This window comes from Anas platyrhynchos, chromosome 15 (assembly GCF_047663525.1).
Source record: "Anas platyrhynchos isolate ZD024472 breed Pekin duck chromosome 15, IASCAAS_PekinDuck_T2T, whole genome shotgun sequence".
NCBI classification, from domain to species: Eukaryota; Metazoa; Chordata; class Aves; order Anseriformes; family Anatidae; genus Anas; species Anas platyrhynchos.
The window spans coordinates 13,419,347-13,437,495 of NC_092601.1; the positions used below are offsets into that span (position 1 = coordinate 13,419,347).

The 18,149-nt window shown below is 42.9% G+C and overlaps 2 long non-coding RNA genes across 10 annotated transcripts in view; one reads left to right on the top strand and one right to left on the bottom strand.

The window, feature by feature from the left end:
• LOC110352821 (uncharacterized) overlaps positions 1 to 18,149 on the top strand; it is a 238,739-nt gene that overhangs the window by 207,001 nt on the left and 13,589 nt on the right. For all 5 annotated transcript variants that reach the window (XR_011803686.1, XR_011803685.1, XR_011803688.1 and 2 more), the window contains 3 exons: positions 14,882 to 15,051; positions 15,694 to 15,779; positions 16,974 to 17,290. This is a non-coding gene — a long non-coding RNA (uncharacterized lncRNA). The remainder of the gene's footprint in view (positions 1 to 14,881; positions 15,052 to 15,693; positions 15,780 to 16,973; positions 17,291 to 18,149) is intronic.
• The window catches only part of LOC110352820 (uncharacterized), a 186,811-nt gene that overhangs the window by 6,493 nt on the left and 162,169 nt on the right, over positions 1 to 18,149 (bottom strand). The window lies entirely within an intron of this gene.

Consider the following 18,149-nt stretch of genomic DNA (forward strand, 5'->3'; position numbering starts at 1 on the left):
CTTCCTGCAAGAGCTCAGGCTTGCAATGCAGCTGCTAGACCAAGAAATAAGAGTTTGAGCTCACAGTACTGGGAGCTGCGGCTCCATTTCCCCAGAAGCTTTGTGGCAAACAGTTGTAAAAGCCACAGAACCAGCCCCTGGTGCATTGCTGGCTGTGTTCATTCGGCCGTTCTGACCCGTGCTGGCTCCTGCATACCCCTTGCTGCCCACAGAAACAGAGGTTTCTGGGTCTTGTGCATGGAGTTACAGATGCTGAGCAGAAGATAAAGACCCCAAGGTGAGGGACACATCCTGGCACCTGAGCGCTGCTGCTTAAGGGCCAAGCTTGTTGTTTGGGATCTCTTTACAGCAATCAAGCACCTCTGGGGAGCTGTCCCCTGACCCTCAGCCCCTGAGCCCTGAAGCCGAGCCATTAGTTTAGCTGCTGGTGGGCTGCCGTGTGTTCAGGTTTCACACTGTGCAGTAAACAGAGGGCACTTCATGAACTGTGGTCATTTCCAGCCAGTGAAGCCTGATTTCACTCACCTATTTTCCAGACTTTGAACAATGAACACAAAATAGATAAGCAAATCTGTGTTTTGTCGTACAGAATCTCCCAAGTGCCCGAGGCTGGTTCAGGTGCAGTGGCTGAAGTTGGGTTAAATTAAGCACTTCTGAAATGCAGAGTAGACAGGGAACAGCTTCCCTTCTGAAGTCCTGGCAGCACAACTGGCTGAGCACGGGAGAAATCCTTTTAAGTGTCAGAGAAATCGTTTGCTTTGAAATCTCCATCATCTGTGTTACCTGGTCTTTTAACCTTACCTATTCAAGCGCTGGAGTTTCAGTGTCACAGTATGACCTTCAGTCTAGCTCCCAAGATTTTTAATATCGGTCCTACCATTTTTTTCTAATGTTTTTTTTTTTTTCTTTTTCTATTTTATTTATTTATTTTTAATGAAACTGGGTCTCAATTCATGTAATCTGTTCGTGGATAGTGGAAAAGCAAGAGAAGTGAGAGACTCCTTCAACGAATTATTTTACAAGTGACCTGTCTCTACTGACAGTGGTGCTTTTGATATGAAAACATAGAATTAATTGAAGTATTGATAAAGCTGCACTTCAAAGCAAAATGAAGCAATCTACCTTCTTTGGTGCTCTCCAGCTTTGCACCATTTCAGGACCAAGTGCTACGAACATCTGTTTATATGGAGAGAGTGTGATCTATGTGAATACATGCATTTTTACATCTTTTTTCCATGTATTTTCACTATATCGTTTTACTATTTAGGTAGAACTTCTGGAATTTCAAAAAATTAATGTAGCTCCCTGATCCTGACGTAGTTCTACCTAAAAATGTATTTGTGACATTCAGCTTAACGTTGTGCAACTTCAATCCTAGCATTCAGCTCACTTTTCTCAGAGTTCTGCACATCCATTGGTAAGTGCAAGCCACCACAGTTTTATCTTTTGTGAAAAACCTTGTTTTTCTTACCAAATACAGACTAGGAGAGGCAGCCTTCCCACAGAAGTTCTGATCAGAAATGAATGTCAGCTGTTACTCCAAACTTGCACAGTTGTAATCACAACTGCTTGTATGTGCCAGAAGAAATTGGAATATTTACAGCTTTGCAGAGCAGCCGGAAGGAAACAATTACAAGTGAAATACAAATAGACAGTCATATACACAAATATATGGAAAAAGCACAAATACGTGCACAGACAAGCACATTCACACTCACAGATAAATAGGATGCCAACAGAAAAGAGCAAAATATGTGTTTGCAACTAGAAAACGGTACTGAAGAGGCAGAATATAAGAACATACAGAAGCAGGGGACAGGACAAGCGTGCAAGCATGGAAGTCATGGTAGCAGCTTTTCTGTCGCAGGACTGAAGGCAAGTAGGTAAAGGTGAGCACACTCACACGGGTCTTGTTCTGCACTGGGTTAAAGTTGTGTTTACCCTACGTACACAACACTTTTTCACTGGAAAGGATAAAGCCAGGTAGAAGGTTTTGGGTGGACGGAGACACACCACTGTGTTTGTAAAGTCTGTTGAGAAAGTGCTACTCAGGGCACCTATAAAGTGCAATGAAATTGATGCTGCAGGCAGGGTGAGGGGGTACAAGTAGAGGCAAAATTTTGCTTCCTAAGGGTATGATGGCAGGTGTGGGGATGATCCCTAGGTCTTGGACCTTTCTGCCAGTATCTTTTCTGCAAGTTCACATATCCCCTCACACTCTTATTCCTGAAATTGCAGTTACTGAGTGCCTTATCACTTGGCCTGACAAAGTCATATTCCATCATGAGCAGAGTAAATACCTGCATTTCTCCTGACGGTGCAAATATTTCCAATTGTATAGCTTTATTCTTGCTAGGTTTTCTTTGTCTCTGTGCTTTTTGGGAAATCAATACTCAAAGGAGCGACCTGTGTATCTCTGACTTGCATGCAGTTCCAGCTGAACAGCGCTAGGCTTCTAGCAGAAGGATTGAAAGAACAAAGAAAAAGGCTCATTTAATTTACCTTGAGGGATAGTTAATTTCTCAACTAGAGACAATTTGAAAAGCACAAAGCCCTATGCCAATATCTTAGTCACTCTCAAAAATAAAATTAAGTCTTTCTCGGTAGGAAAATAAATGTCAGTGCTGTGTACATTTGCATCCAGCAGCAATTCTGCAGCTAATTTCATAGTAATTGATATGATGCTATATTGCTTATTATGGGTGTTGAAGCATTAAACATACAGGTCTGAATCAGACTTTGTCTAACACTGATCTGATGTGGTTGTTTTCCACCTACCTAGCAGGCTGACCAGTACACAACATTAACCTGAGCTGGCACAGAAATTAAACACTGATGTCGAATAGTAACCTGAACGCAGTTCAGAATACTATGGGCCACAAATGCAAACTTATATCGTTAAGGCTAACTTACATAGTTCATTAAGTTGCTTAATGAAACCAAGAACAAACCTGGACAATATGGAGCCAATACATCAGATTACAAAAGAAGTTGTTATCCAACCACAAAGCCATTAGCTAGCAGGTAAGTGGATGTTTCTATGATGAGGGTTTCAGAATGCTAAATTCTAACCAATACATTTTCTGAGTGATGCTGATAAATATCTTTATTGTGTCTAAAAGTGACCGATTGAGTAACTTTGTGAGAAAGGTGAGTAATGGGTAATCTATGGAGACCATGAGAGAGACATGGCTACAGAGGCTTAATTCAGACACGTGATAAATTCTTTTTAAATGCAGAACCACACCATCAGGCATCAGGGCATGAGGACGTATTTTCACTGACTGTCCTAAACACATACTCTGAACACTGCTGCTTCTGCACTGCAAGGATGCTCAGCAGGCGGTAGAGTTGCAGCCACAGCTCTGGGAGTCACTACCTCTAAAATGAGCAGACAACAATAGTGCTGGTATGACTCAAAAAAAATCACAGAAATTACCGAAACTGCAGTGGAATAAGAGAAGAGATGGGCTTTTGCCTTGATGGATAACCTCTGTTCAACCTCATTTACATTTAGGCCAATGGCTAGTTATTATGATGACTCTCTTCATGAGCATGTATGCAGAGAAACCAGCTGTCCTGCACAGACTTCCCCAAACCAGTGCTCCGCTGCTGTAGCAGTGGGTTGGAGCACGCCTTGAACGTGCTCTGCTCCCTTACTAGCCCTTTACTGGTGTACCAGCTATCCGGCTGTGTGGTGCAGTCTGTGCCTGTGGTATTTGTTCTGTCCACTTACGGCTCCTACAAAGCAATTCACTTGTTTGTTCCTGCTTGCAGTGCTGGGAATGAGGACTAATTGCTACCAGAGGATCTCGTTACTCTTTCTATAGTACATCAGCTGGACATCCTAGGCTCCATTACCTAGTGTAACCGCCTGCTGATGAACCAATCCTTTTATGTTAACAAGATGGCTTCGCAGTGACACTCCTACTGCAATTACAGTGACAGCACGTTTAGTGCTGGGATGGAAGCAACACTGGGCCACGTGCTGCAGTCTTTGCTCAAGTACACACAAAGGGAAGGACAGTGAGGAGGGATTTCCCTCACAGGACAGACATGGGAGAGCAGATGTGCTTGAGGCATGGGAGGTGCTTGGCTCCAGCTGGCCTCGGAGTGCTCTCAGAGTACTTCCACTTGGTTCATGTTCTGAGCAGACCCCAGGAGGAGACCATTTCTCCCCACTGGCTCCAGGGGAGGCTCCTGTGGACCACAGCCTTTGGGAATATTCCCCAGGAACTCTGACTCTAGCAACAGGGACTTTGCAACTGAAAAATTGCATCCAGGGAGCCCTCCCTGAAACCTGGACCAGCGTAAGGATAGTCCATGGGGTTTTGTTTCTTTTGAAATGTGCTCTTCGCCAATCCACATAGTTTCCCTTTGACTTAGCAGATCCTGTTCAGCTTTCTGCAGCAAGCAGGTGTTTCTCCATATTTCCACTCTGTGAACTTAAAGAAATTCAAAAATAATTTATCATTTTATAAATAAGTTATACAAGCTGTCATCACAAATCTGTCACCGTGCAGACAGGTGCAAACATGCGCAGTATGCAGAGAAAGACACTGATGCCTAGATCAGAATAAAGGATGTCTAAAAGCAATTACATTTCCAGGTATTAGGCAAACACAATTATTTAAATGGCTAGTCAAAAACAGTTGATAAAATAGATAATTAAAAAAGATTGACCTGAAAGCTGATTTTAAATTATCCTGTAATGTGCATGTAACTCAAATAATTGCTCTCTCATGACCCAGCTTCCATTAAAAGGAAGTTTCACCTAGGTAAAAAAACTATTACATATTCAACACACGGTGATTAAAATAAATATATATTCTCCCAAATGCTGGAGATGATGTGAGGAACTGTATTAAAAAGTGGGAATGAATTAGCCCTGCATTGCAAGCTGTAGTGTGGTCTGTCACTGTAATAAATCACACTCAAGAGGCATTGAAATAGAAAGTATGACAAAACCGTAAATCTACATCAGCCTCAGACCACAGAAATGGTAGGAGAACTATCGTGTGGGGATGTATAAAAATTAAGCTGAAAAAGCCTGAATAGTGTAGATGCTGAGATAATGGGGAGGTTTGTTTTTCTTCTTCGGATTACACTGGCTCTTAAATGCCATCGGGGGTCCTATCGTGCCACGAGCACATAGCTTGAGAGAGAGCAGCTGCAGAGGGGAGATTATGTTTACACTAGGCTAGGCACAAAAAGGCAACAAGAAGAGGACTGAGAATTGCAGCAGAGGCAGATTAAAGGCCAGCTTTCCAAATACATTTAGTTTGTCTCCATGAGGAAGATGGAAACCTCGGGGGAGTCTCAGATGCCCTCAGTGACCAAGCACAGTGTCTGACACGAGGACAAAATGAATGCAGGGACCTGAGGCCAAATTCAGGTCCTGAGCACTGGGAGGCTGCTTGGCCACCCAACCAAGGTGGACGCACCTGGCTGCCATCAAGATGAATTGCCAGAGAAAAAAGGCAGTGTTTTGCCTGGCTGTGCAGTCGGTGCCAACCTCTGTGTCTGCAGCAGCGTGGTGTGTGAGTGGCTCAGACCCGGTGTTTATGCAGTGCTCGCAGAAGAAGAAAGCCTCAGTGCCTCTGCTGCGAGCTGGTGCTTCTGACTCAGCTTTTAATGGGTCGATGCTCAGCTGGAGTAAAGAAACTTAACTGCTGAGACTGAGACTGCAGCAGTTTATTGTACCCAGCTCTGTTGCTCCTGATCTTCTCGGTCACGGTTGATGCTTTCAGTACCTATAGCTAAATATTCATACTGGTAACAACACCATCAAATAAAAAAGGAATTAATTTTGACCCGTGGCTATCCACACGTATGCAATTGAGTGAAACTGGTTTTAGAACTTGATAGCACCAAAGGACGTTTTTTGAAGAAAACCTTGTACATCTTCAGCTCAACCACTGCATGGCTCTGCCAGCCTCACTGCAGGAACACGAGAGCACCTGCCTTCAGCCTGAAGTGCTCTCCTCCCCGCGGAGCGCTGCCCTCAACCTGTCACTTCTCAGGAGGCTTCTTCTCAGCCAGCGTGCATTTTAAATCTAGCTGGTATGACAGTTTTCACTGCAAAAGGGGACAAATTAGTGAAAGCAGGGTGTATAGAAACTTGCTTACGCTAACTACTGAACAACAGTAACCAAGGTTCCTGCGAAATAACTAAATGGCTCAGGCTTATACGGTCTGTACAACCTGTGGAAAAAAGAAAGTCATGCAGGCCTAGAAGAGCTTCCTGGCTTTGGTGCCTAAAGTAACGAGTTACAAAACGGCACGGCCTGAGATCATCAATCCTGGATTTATTGACAAGTTGGAAAGCCCCAGGTAGGCCTTCGTTAGAAATTCAGCTGAAAGTGCAGTCAGCTCCTGTGTCTCTAATATTCTTGAAGCCCTCTGCAATTTTAGAGCTGTTTGTTTGCCCACGATGCCTTCAAGTGATGCGGGCAGCCCCAGGTTTTTTCGTGGGTGGGATGTTGAAGCCCAGAGGCCATCAGGGTGAGTGCCGAGGGGCTGCAGGGCAGCTGTGCTGAAATGTGATGTCAAGCCAGATTTTCACCACTGCACCAGCAGGTCTCTGCCTTCCTTAGCAGAAAACCGGAGATGCAGACTGGACACTGCTAATTCCATATTGCAGGGTGTTGGTGGTTTTTTTTTGCTGTTATTAGTATTTTTACTTATTTCATTTTTTTAACATGACTCCAGGCACAGCTTGTGACTTTCTGAACAGCAATTGAATGGAGTCATTAGGAAGGCGTTATGTTACTAATCTGCTTTCAGAGTCCAATTTTCACATCTGAGTCTTATGATAGGAGATCAAAGCCCCTCATTACAGTCCTGAATCCAATATTTAGTACACTTAATGCCCACTTATATGCTCACAAGATAGCCTGGGTTCCACGTAAAACTATCCGATCTCCTTTTGACACTTCATGAAGGGACAGAATGAGTGTTTTTAAGACCTCATCTTCTGTGCTGTTACATGGTGGTGAAACAGGACTGACTTCAGTACTTGCCCTGTCATACAGTCAGCACGTCAAAAGTGGGATCAGTCTGCCATGTTTTACATGAGGGGATACAGGGGTATTCTCATTAATGCATCTGTCTTTCAAAAACTACCCTATGCTATCCCACACTATCATCTTTGAAACATCCTGGACTCGGGGAATGTCAAAACTTCAGATATGAGCGCACACTATTACTCCATAAATTGTACTGGAACTGATTAACCTATCAATCTCTATTATTCAGCTACTGGAAACGAGACACGTGCTCCCCTGGGGATTTACCTGGAGTGAGATCAAAAGGAAACTGCTTTCTCCCTTCCCTGCATGAAGGTTCAATATGTGTTTCAACTGGGGATGCTACAAATAAATAAATAAAAGAAGTGACCTGAATAACTTGAGCTATTCCCGTGGGATTAAGGCAGGAAGCGTTTGAAACATGAAAAGTTGCACCCGTGTTGAAATGAGAGAAGTCCTAGTTAATTATTTAGAGCAGCCGAAGGCTCATCAAAAATTTAACCAAGATTTATTTCTCCGTGATTGTGCAGGCACCACAATGTGCAGAAACGGAGGCTTTAGCTCTCCTAAGTGAAACTCTTGAGTTTTCACCTCCTGGCTTGCCAGTGCTGGCTCAGTGCAAGCAGTGCATCCTCTTCTCTCCTCTGTCAGCGATGTGCATTAGTAGGGTGGATGCAAATAACATTGCAAATAGTGTGCAGCATCTGAACTACTGCTGTGGGGCTCTGAGGTGGCCCGCAGTGGCCTGTAGCTGTGGCTTCTCACGGCTATGACCATTCTTTGCCAGTAGATGAGACCAAAACCAAACCGGTCTGTGGCAGAGCACAGCTCCTCTCCTCTCCCTGGGGCGGTGTAGCTGCCAGTTTTGTGCACACTGCCTCAGAGTGAGGCTTGGGCCATTGCCCTTTTCTTTGAAGTCCATTGCATTTGTGATTTGCTTTGATCATCGCTGTGGAAAAGCCTGAAATGTTTTTCTCATGAGCTTGTATGCACACAAGCATGAGAGGGCTGAGTGCTTCAGGAAAGGTGAAACTTTGAACTTATCTTGGCTGAGTGATCCTTGTGGGTCCCGTCCAACTCGGGGTATTCTGGGATTCTGTGGTTTGCTTAGGGTTAAAGTAGCATTAAGTAGGACAAACTGATGTTCTGCCTTGAGAGACTAATGAGGAGGGAGCAATACTACTCTAGCACTACTCTCTGTATACTCAATTCATACGAAAGAGCTTCACCTGTAAGTTGAGCAAGCAGGCAGCAGCCAATAAATGGCAGAGTACCTTAGGATTCCTAAAGCATCAGCTCCTTCCACTGGTGGCACTTGATGACAAATATCTCAATAGGGGCAAAAGGTCCTTGAAAAAAAAAAACAAAAAACAAAACAAACAAAAAAATAAATTCTTTTCCCACCATCTCTGAGCAGAGAGGTCACAAAACAAGTGGAAATTCAGCTTCCATGAGAAGTGTCGATCTCTCATCATTCTCCCAATTTCTGGAACTTCCCACAACTTCTCCATGCACTGAGCCACAAGAGAGGAAGAAACAGCTCTCTGCCCTGTGTTTCTGTGCTGGTTCAGCTGGTTTTGGGTCTACATGGCCTCGCTATATCAACCTAAACCTATTTGGGAAACAGAGCCTGGAGTCACTGCACATCATCCTCACAAAAGTGATTTGAAGCTCAGTGGCCCTCAGCCAGAGGCCCCATGCTAGAAATAAAGCAGAAAGTGCCAAAGAATAAAACACTGGCAATTCTTAATTTCAGTTAAATCAATCTGTGGGGTACCAGCTTGCAACCCCTCACTTCTGATTAAAAAACTATGGAGAGCAGGAAAACAAGGGGGAGCTGGAAGGAAGAACCGATCCATATGAGTTGAGATGAACCAACGTCAGACCATTTGGTGGCTGAAGATATCCTAGTGGGCTGTCAAATCCTGAGTGGTACCAAGAAAATGAACAGGGAGCAATTACTCATCCTTTCTCACAATACATGAAATACTCTGTAGGGTGAGAAGATTTCTGGCAAATAGCTAAAATGCTGCCCCCCCACCAAACTCGGTATTTTAATGCTCTCTAAGTAGTATCTAGGGAAAGAAACTGTACAAGGCTTGCATTTTCACTTGAAGTATTACTGTATATTTTGATTCATTTAGCTCAGCTCATGATATAATGGAGCATAACTGATGTAACTTGGCTTGATGTGTCTCCTTGTTACACATACTGGAACAATATCTGCAGAAACATTTGAAATTACACAATTTTTCAGACATCTATTTTAAGGATCAGTAACTTCAAACAAGCAGAGCACTTAGGCATATTTTAAAGGCTTATTTCCTGCAATCATGCACAGGTCATGGCTTAATCCTCAGCAGAAAACACACTTTGGGATCCTGATTACTGGAGGGGGCAGAGAAGGAAGGACATAGAAAAGTGTCAGAGTTTTCAGAAAGAGCCCAGACGTCTTATAGCCAACTAGTAAATCTCTGTTGCTAATTTAGGAGTGAGATGATTTTTTTTTTTTTTTTAATTTTTGAATACAGCACCCCCAGAGCAAGACAAAATTGATGCTTCAGAGTATTGATTAGGAGAATTTATGCCGCTGCTGAGCACTGAGCCTGGCCATGTGTGACACAAAAGGACAGCCTTAGAAGAACCAGCTGTCCTGGCAGGGAGTGAGCAGCCTAATGGGAGGAGCAGCTAAACCATTATTTCTTTATTTATTCTTTTTTTCCAGAATTGCTTAGTTTCTTGGAACTTTTTAGTAATTTTTTTTTTACGGAAAGGTAGACCTCTGAGTTATTTTTACATGAGAAGGAGTAGGGCAGCTTGGCTTGGCCATATGCACAGCTTCTCTCAAATGAGATGGGCCAGCGAAAGGCTCCTGGTGTTTTACTTGACAGAGAGGGAAATGTAACAGCTTTCCATGGCAGATAAGAACTGGATTCTGGCCCACTTTGAGCTTGTTAAGCAAATAATTACCTGTGAATAAATTAGGAAGAAAAATGCTAAATATATTTATTAATTGAGACCATATGTTTTTTTGCAACTTCTTACCAAAAGTCTCCTAAAAGCACACAGCTACATTCGAGACTTCCTCAGTCACATTTTCTACCTACTTAGTGGACAGAATACAGATTTAGTGGATATTTAAAAACCTTACAGCCATCCCACTGAGGTCTGTGAATACATAGTGAAAACCTATTTATTTAGTTCAAGCACACCTAGATGAAATGTCAAATATCCACATTTTTAAAGTAATTTAATTTAAGAAAGTTGAATGTTTGACACTACAGTTGAATATGAGGTTTTCATGTTTTCGAAAATGAGGAAAGGGAATTTCCTACACAACTTAATTCCCTTTATTTTCACACACCACTGAAATGCCAATATTTTTGAAGCATGTACTTTTAAAAAATACTCTCACATTAAGAACTACTGTTGATCTTAATATTAAGGGTTCTTCCAAATATCCCAAGACATTATTAGAAGCACTCCCTGTTCTCTTCGTACAGTGCTGCTTAAAGGCTTTAGCACCTGATGTGCTTTACGGGAGCCTCTGGGCTGCTCTCTGTGCTTGCAGAGCAACCTCGAGCTGACTGGGCAGAAAATGAAGCGAGCACAAATCATACTGGTACCCACCTTCATTCCCAGCCTTTATAGTCCAGTCATTGTCCATTATCTCCCCAGAGACCACTCTAAAATAGGTTATAATTGTCTTCTCTCTCCACATTTTTACCTGATGCCTTGTAATATCCAGAGCAATGCCCAGGGGGTTCAGTTGCACTGGCAGAGGCTCTGGCTAATTGGCTCTGGTTCAGATAGACGAAGTGTGGCAAGCAGAGGCAGGGTTTTAAGGTCCATTTAATCAGCTTGGTAATTCAGAAATTGATCCAAGCTTGAGTTGTTTATGTACAGGAGTAAATTCTGCTTGGGGAGGGATTCTGGTGTTTCTGCAACCTGCAGAAAACTGCACCAGTCATTGGAGATGCTACAACCAAAAACATCCTGAGCAAGAGAAGAAATAATGACAGCATTGTAAGGAGAAATGTTGTCCTAGCGTTGTAAAAAGAGAGGGTTTCAGGAGGTGTTTCAGCTGTCTTGCTGGAGCATGATGAGTAACCAAGCTGTCACACTGGCCATAAGGTGGGGACAGAAATGCTCTTGCCGAGCGCCCTGGCCTTTATGGGCACATCTGCATGTGCCGAGCTCTGTGCTGCTTTGGCCACCCCACCAGTGCCACCTCAGCACCCAGGTTAACTCCCTGGTACAAGCTTTTGTGACCCACGTGCAATGTCGTGACTACAGCGCTGGTATTTCTGCAGCAAATCCTGCAGGAAATACTTGAGATCTGTTTTCTCAGAGCGCCCATCTGGCTTGCCTCAGGCAGGCAGTGCAGGAGGCTGCAGAGGAGCCCAGACGCTGCTCGGGCGCTGCAGAATGTAGCAGCAACACCGTGCTAAGAGTGTGGCATGGAGTCCTGGCTCGCTGGGCAGCTGGTAATTGTCAGGGGTGCTCTCAAGCTTTCCTGTAAGTGAAGGAAAAGCCAAAGAGGCCCTGCACATTTCCTAAAGCTGATTCGTAAAATCCAAATTCAAATATTTTGATTTTTAAGCTCAAGTTTGATCTCACCACTGTGAAAAGCCTGTTTTTCCCTACCTGTTACACTTAGAAGCACTTCTGCAGATGAAAACTGAGACTTTCCATCCTGCAACCTCCCACAGACATATGCACGCACATTATGTCCCATGTTTAATTACCTTTCAAAACTGTCTTATCTTGGCACGAACTTGTCATTGGTTTATCTCTGCTCAGGATAAATGCATACTAATCTTATTACTGGATGCACTCAGAGCAGGCAATCTCATTAATAGCCACCCTTAAGGGATTTTTATCCATGGATCAATTTCATAATTGGAACACAGCTACATAATATAGAAATATATTCCTTCAATGGCACAGCCGTTCGCCTGCTGGTCTCATGCTGTTCTGTCTTGCACATCTCATGAAAGAAAAAAAAAAAAAGAGAATCCAGAAAGAAAGTATTTTTAAACCAGAGATCCTTCTTGGAAGCTTGTTAGGTTTTCAGATCACACCACAGGCTTACAAGCTTGATTTGTCAGGTTCATGATTGTTACTGGATATGTGAGTTCTATCATTTTTAGCCTGGGTAGTCACTAAGAATAGTTTTCCCTGGCAATACATTGAATTCTGTATGCTCTTTGTTGTAGCATACAGACTTCTATAATAGGAAAAAACCTAACTTGTTAGCTACATATCATTTTCAGAGCCAGCAGGAGCTGTATAGCTTTTAAGAATTAAATTATGTTCATTTATTCAGTGAAGGCAAAATACCCTACCAAGAGCCTAATAGCTTAAAGGCTTCCTAATCAACTTTACTTCATCATTAAATAATTATGCTTCGTGTATCTGAAATACACTTTTGTCACATCTCATATAAGGGATAGTTAGTGAATATGAGTCATTACTGAGGCTGTGAACCATTCATGATTAAACCTGAACCAAGCAAAGCTGCCTGGTTTCAGGTTGTGTGAACCATTCAGCAAGTGTGGGCTGCTGCCAACAAACTTCAATTCAATTATATCCAAACCACAGCAAAAACTATATACGTGTTTACTGTATGGGCCAAAGCTACAGCAAGCTCTACGGCATTTGGTGGACTTTTCTTTCTTTTTTTCTCCTGAAGATCATTACAGCTCAAATCAGATGGGATTAATGCACCTTCTCCCTCCCACTCTGGAGGGACACCGTGAGGCTGAGCACCACTGAGGCTCTTGGAATATGTACGTGAAAAAACAGCGAGTGAGTGTGTTAGTGTTTCAGCTGGCTGTGCCTATCTGTAGCTGCGAGGCAGGCAGCTGCATGCAGGGTTTTTCACACTGACACCACTGGGCAGTGCTAGCCAGCTAGCCAACGTAAGAGAGACATTAGTGTTACAATTCAAAAGGTGAGTACTACCATTAGTGATATAGATGATCAAATAACTAGCCAGAAATATAGATTCACTGTGTTTGATTACCAGCAGATCTCAAATCATTCAAAATCAAACAACCTCATCGGCAGCCCGTAGTCACCTTACCCAGGGTTGCCAGCCACAAAAGGGTCTGTCCCTGCTGGCGTGATGGGCAATAGGCTGCAGGGAAATGAGCGACATTTCTGGCTGTGTGCTCGCGTTGCGGCTCAAATGGGCTTCAGCTGTTGCATAGGCTGCACTGTGCTCCTGCAAGGAACAATTCTTACAAAGAGCGGGACAGGGAGACAAACCCAAAATATGTCAGTTCACCTGAGGTTGCTTGAGTTGCTCTGCATCGTTGGAGGGCTGTTCTGCAGTCTTCTAAAGGGAAGGAAAGGCAGGGGAAATAAAATGACCTCGTATGAGTACTAAGAAGACCCCCAGTTTGTGTCATGATGGCCAGTTACTATCAGACCTCCTTCCTAACGGATGGGATGGGTCCTCTGCTGCTTGCAGTCCTCAGATCAAATCTATCCAAAACACAAGCTGCATTTCAAATAAAATAGCTAGATGAAAGCATGCAGGCAAGTTGGAAGGGTGGGGAAGCCAAATGTGAGAGAGATTTCTTTGGAGCTTGCCATTCAGTTGCTTCACTTACATTTCCTTGAGCATGAAATTATGTTAGTAATTGTATCAGACAACTTTGTGAGAGATATTAAATCATAAACCCAGACTGAATAGCAGTCTAAAGCAATTATTAATTAATTATTGATTTATTCTGTCTTTTTTGATGAAATTATGCTCCTGAATTCAAAGTGCTAGTGAAGGTGTGTAGTGGTATTATTTTAATTCATAAAACTATCACTCTGCTTGGCTCCTGTGTAACTGAGGGAACCAAAGTCAGTGTTACTTAATGCAAATACTGCACCAGCCAATAACGCACATTTAATGAAGAGAAGAATTATGAAGAGAGAAGTATGAAGAGAAGAGACACTAAGCTCCAAAAAGGAGGAGAGACAAAAGTCCTGGATGCTGTCACGATGCAGGAGGTGGTGCAGCAGTCTGCAGCCCCGGCATGGCCATGCAGTGCCTGGTGAAACCAGGTGTGAGGAAATGAAAAACACAGGAGGACATTTAAAAAAACAAAACACAACACTCCAGACTCAACCCCAAACACCACCAGGGAAAGGGAGCGACATAGAGCAAAACGGAGCGGTCTCTGTCCTTTGTCCGTGCCTAGAAATCAGAACCGAGTGGTTTGGTTTTATATGGTTTTGGTCACCTCAAATCCGTCAGGACTATGGCTCCCTATTACGCTTTTCTGCTTAATCCTGTGATGTTAATACACACACAAAAATGCACTTGGACTTCAAAAGGATGCTTTCACACGCTGTAAGAGCTGCAGGATATTTCTTGAGGTGTTGCAGACATTGACAGCCTTCATGAAAAAAAAAACACACAAAACTCTCTAAGCCAGTGCTGAGGCACATGAACTGTTCTTCAGCTCACCTTCAAAATACAGTTTTTCTTGCTTTCCAGGTCTCACAGTTATTCTGCTAATGATTAAGGCTCTCCAGCACTTTAAAACAAAGCTTTTCACCTTTCAATACTTTTTCAATCCGTGTGAGAACAGTCTCCTCACTGGCATTTATCTTACAGTGTGCTCTCTAGGACCCTGACAAAACATATTTTGAAACAGGTTCCTTTTCATCTATGAGTTTCCTGAGTGTCCAATAACCAACCTTTCCCTTTCCCTTTCCCTTTCCCTTTCCCTTTCCCTTTCCCTTTCCCTTTCCCTTTCCCTTTCCCTTTCCCTTTCCCTTTCCCTTTCCCTTTTCCCTTTCCCTTTTCCCTTTCCCTTTTTTAAATAAAGGCTTCTCCTTTTCTACAGCATTTTCTTCTGCGTGCCGCCAACCACATGGTTTCATTCACTGAAGTAACCGATGGTGAGATTAGGCAAATACTTTGACTTTGCCCCTGGCTTTCATGGTTGCCGTACCTCTGAAGACGCCATTCACCTCTAATTACACGTCTGTTGAAATCATGCAGAGAAGGAACAGTGTAAGTCATTAGCCCTCCTAAATGAATGTGCAGCTGAGTAGCTAACAAAGGGATTAACACTTGACAGCAAAAGCGTTGCATGCTGAAGGAGAGGGTCATTGGGTGACTGCCTATTACACAGAAATAATTGCTATCCAATGCTGAGAGAAACCGATGGCTGCAGGCTGTGTTTAATGCACAGAAATGCATTTTTGCTGTCAGTTCTTACCCCCTTTGCATAATCCGCCCTTGCACAAAATGTGGAGGCAGCCTATTTCGGCCAGGGCATGGTGGGAACAGGTAATGGAAGTACAAGGGGAGCTGAAACCCAAGGACATTTGGTAGGAATCTTCCCATTGAACAGAAAGTTTTCACCCCTAAGAAAAAACTAATACATTTTAAACAATGCTGCTTCACTTGTTCCTCCGTTACTGCAGTATGGCATCTGTTTTTTTTTTTTTTGTTTGTTTGTTTTTTAAGAGAGATATTCAATAACATGATTACAAAGACATAGTAAAAATGTTTGTGTTTGTCCACCACCAGTTTTTTTCTTATTTAAGAGAATGCAATGGTTCAGAGCACTGCCCACACTACTGTGAGCCTTTTGTAGATTAAGCTATCCCTGGAAAGATTCCTCTCTTACTGGTATTTTACCCTTTGCAGAATCGAGTTCTTATTTACGGAGCTTAACAAATCTGTTCATTCCATGGCCACTAAGAAAAACTACCTATGGAGGACTTCAAAGCATGGTAACAATTACTAGATGCAATACGGGCTGAGTTAGGGGACTATGGGCATCACTGTCATCATGGGGCTGTTGATGAATTACTCAAATGTGCTTGCTTAAAACATGCCACCACATCAACATGATGTGGTATGGAATAGCCTGCTTAGTAGCAGCGTGATCTTAAGAGTTAGGAGAGATTTTTTGGGTTAGACTTCCTGCTGGAACAAATACTCATCACTCTATTGAAGTCATTGCAGCTGTTATGCTTCAGATGGGCTGAGATTTCTTCCTTGTCTTCAGGCAGACAAGGATAAAGCAATGGCTAAAATGATTCAGGGGAATTCAGCACACATTTGGCATTAAAAAAGAAAGGGTCTCTGTGGTGGACTTCCGAGCAGGGATGCATTTTTCTTTTGTGCTCTACCTGGTGCTTGTTGCAATGCACACCTTGTGACCTGATGCAGGGATGAAATAAATCCCAGGCAATAGCCCACAGAAGGATCCCCAGGTGGGCAAGGTTTGGGGCTGGCTTCTTCTTTTTTTTTTTTTTTTCTCTTTCTTTCTTCTAGTGTTGCCTACAATGCATGGTGGAAAAACCTTTTGGCCTTTTTAGGAAAAAAGCTGCCATTTCAGAGCATGTTAGCTTAGTCGAAGAAATTTAACTGGACTATATATAGACACACTTTGACATCTTCAGCCCAATTTAAAGACAGTGGATTTTAGTGCAGGCATTTTAAGCTATCAGATGATAGCTGGATGAAAATACCATAGAGATACATAACTAAGGCTGAGGAAAGACACGGGAGCAGCAGGGTGGTGGTGTACGATGTGAAAAGGATGTTTACATCCAAACATCACACGCACAGTTGAGCATGAATTCACATTGGATCAACTTGCATTCAAACATATATTTATTAGCTATGGGTGGAAACTACTGTTTTCAGTAGCAGAGTATGAGTATTACAAAGGTGAAATCTGTGACTTCTAAAAAAAACCTTACCATGGCTAGTATTTGCAAAGCCCTGCTGAGGAACAGCTTCTGAGGAGCAGTGATACCTTGGCTTCTCTATTATTAATCTCTTTTTTGGCAGTCTTTTTTTCTGTATCTTTAGCGACATGTCTGTTTTCCCATGACATGCCCTGCAGAGATTTGTAGTGAGTGAAGCTGAAAACAGGAATCTACATCTTCCCTACTGACATTTTAATATTTCACTAGGGTGCGCCAGCAGAAGAGCTGAGGTGAGCGCCGATACCCAAGACCGATGAGCCCAGGCAGCCACAGCCGCTTTGGTGCTCATAGCCACTGGCCCAGCCAAACAGCTCAGTAATACACCACCAAGAGCCCCTGCCACCCACTGCAGGAGGTATTCATGCATGCTCAAGCTACTGATGAGCAGAGGCTGGAGGGAATGCCCCAAAAGCAGTGAATACGGGAATAAAAGGAAATTCAGCCATGAGCCAACATGCATCCCACAGGCTGTTTTCCATTCACTCCAGAATACTTCTTCCTCTTGTCTGATTAAGTGACATCAGGTTAGTATATCTGCCTGATTATTTAGTTCTCCGCATCATTTTGAGCACTGTAATCTCTTTAATTGGTGCAAAGAATTATTTTTTTTCCAATGTTAAAACAGCTTCTCTAGATGGAGTTTTTCATGGTTGTTTTTGCTATCAACTTCAGAACTCATGCAAAAGGACTCTGATTTTGGTTTTATTCACTCACAGAATTACCATGTTTGCAGACATAGAAATAGTATATAGGTCTACATACAAAGGAAATATAACACCCTAGTTTTCTGCATCAGTGAAAACGAGCTTTTGTCAAATGGGGAAGACGTAAGGGCAGACGTTGCTGATGTCAAAGAGCACTATCCCAGAACCAAGCCTCCAGCACTATTTGGAAACAAAAGGTAAGAAGAGATAGCAGATGAGGTGAAAATGCTGATTATAAGTGGTATTTGGAAGAGATAAGCAAATTGGCTTCTCTAATCTCAAATTTTAAAATTTTCTTGCTGTGTTCTCACCCCATTCTGAGTCTGTCATATATTTTATTTCTGCAGACAGACCTCAGTCTATTTTTATGCTTCAGGCAATAACAGTCCAGATGAAAACACTCTTCCTTGTCCTTATTTGTTAAAACCCTAAAGGTTATTTCCTGATGATAAGAGGGCGGTCTCTTCCTTTTCAAAAGCACAGATTTTCTTTCATATAAACAGTCCTGAGCTGTTTGGTTTGGAGTGTTTTTTAAAGGCAAGCTGGTAATCAGCCCCGTAGAGATGCTTGCGTCTTTCAGAGCTGGACCAACAAATCCATCACACGGCTGGAAAAGCTCTTGGTCAGGACCATGCTCCCAACAGGCAGACTTGGAGAGAGAGTAATAAGGCAAGCCTGC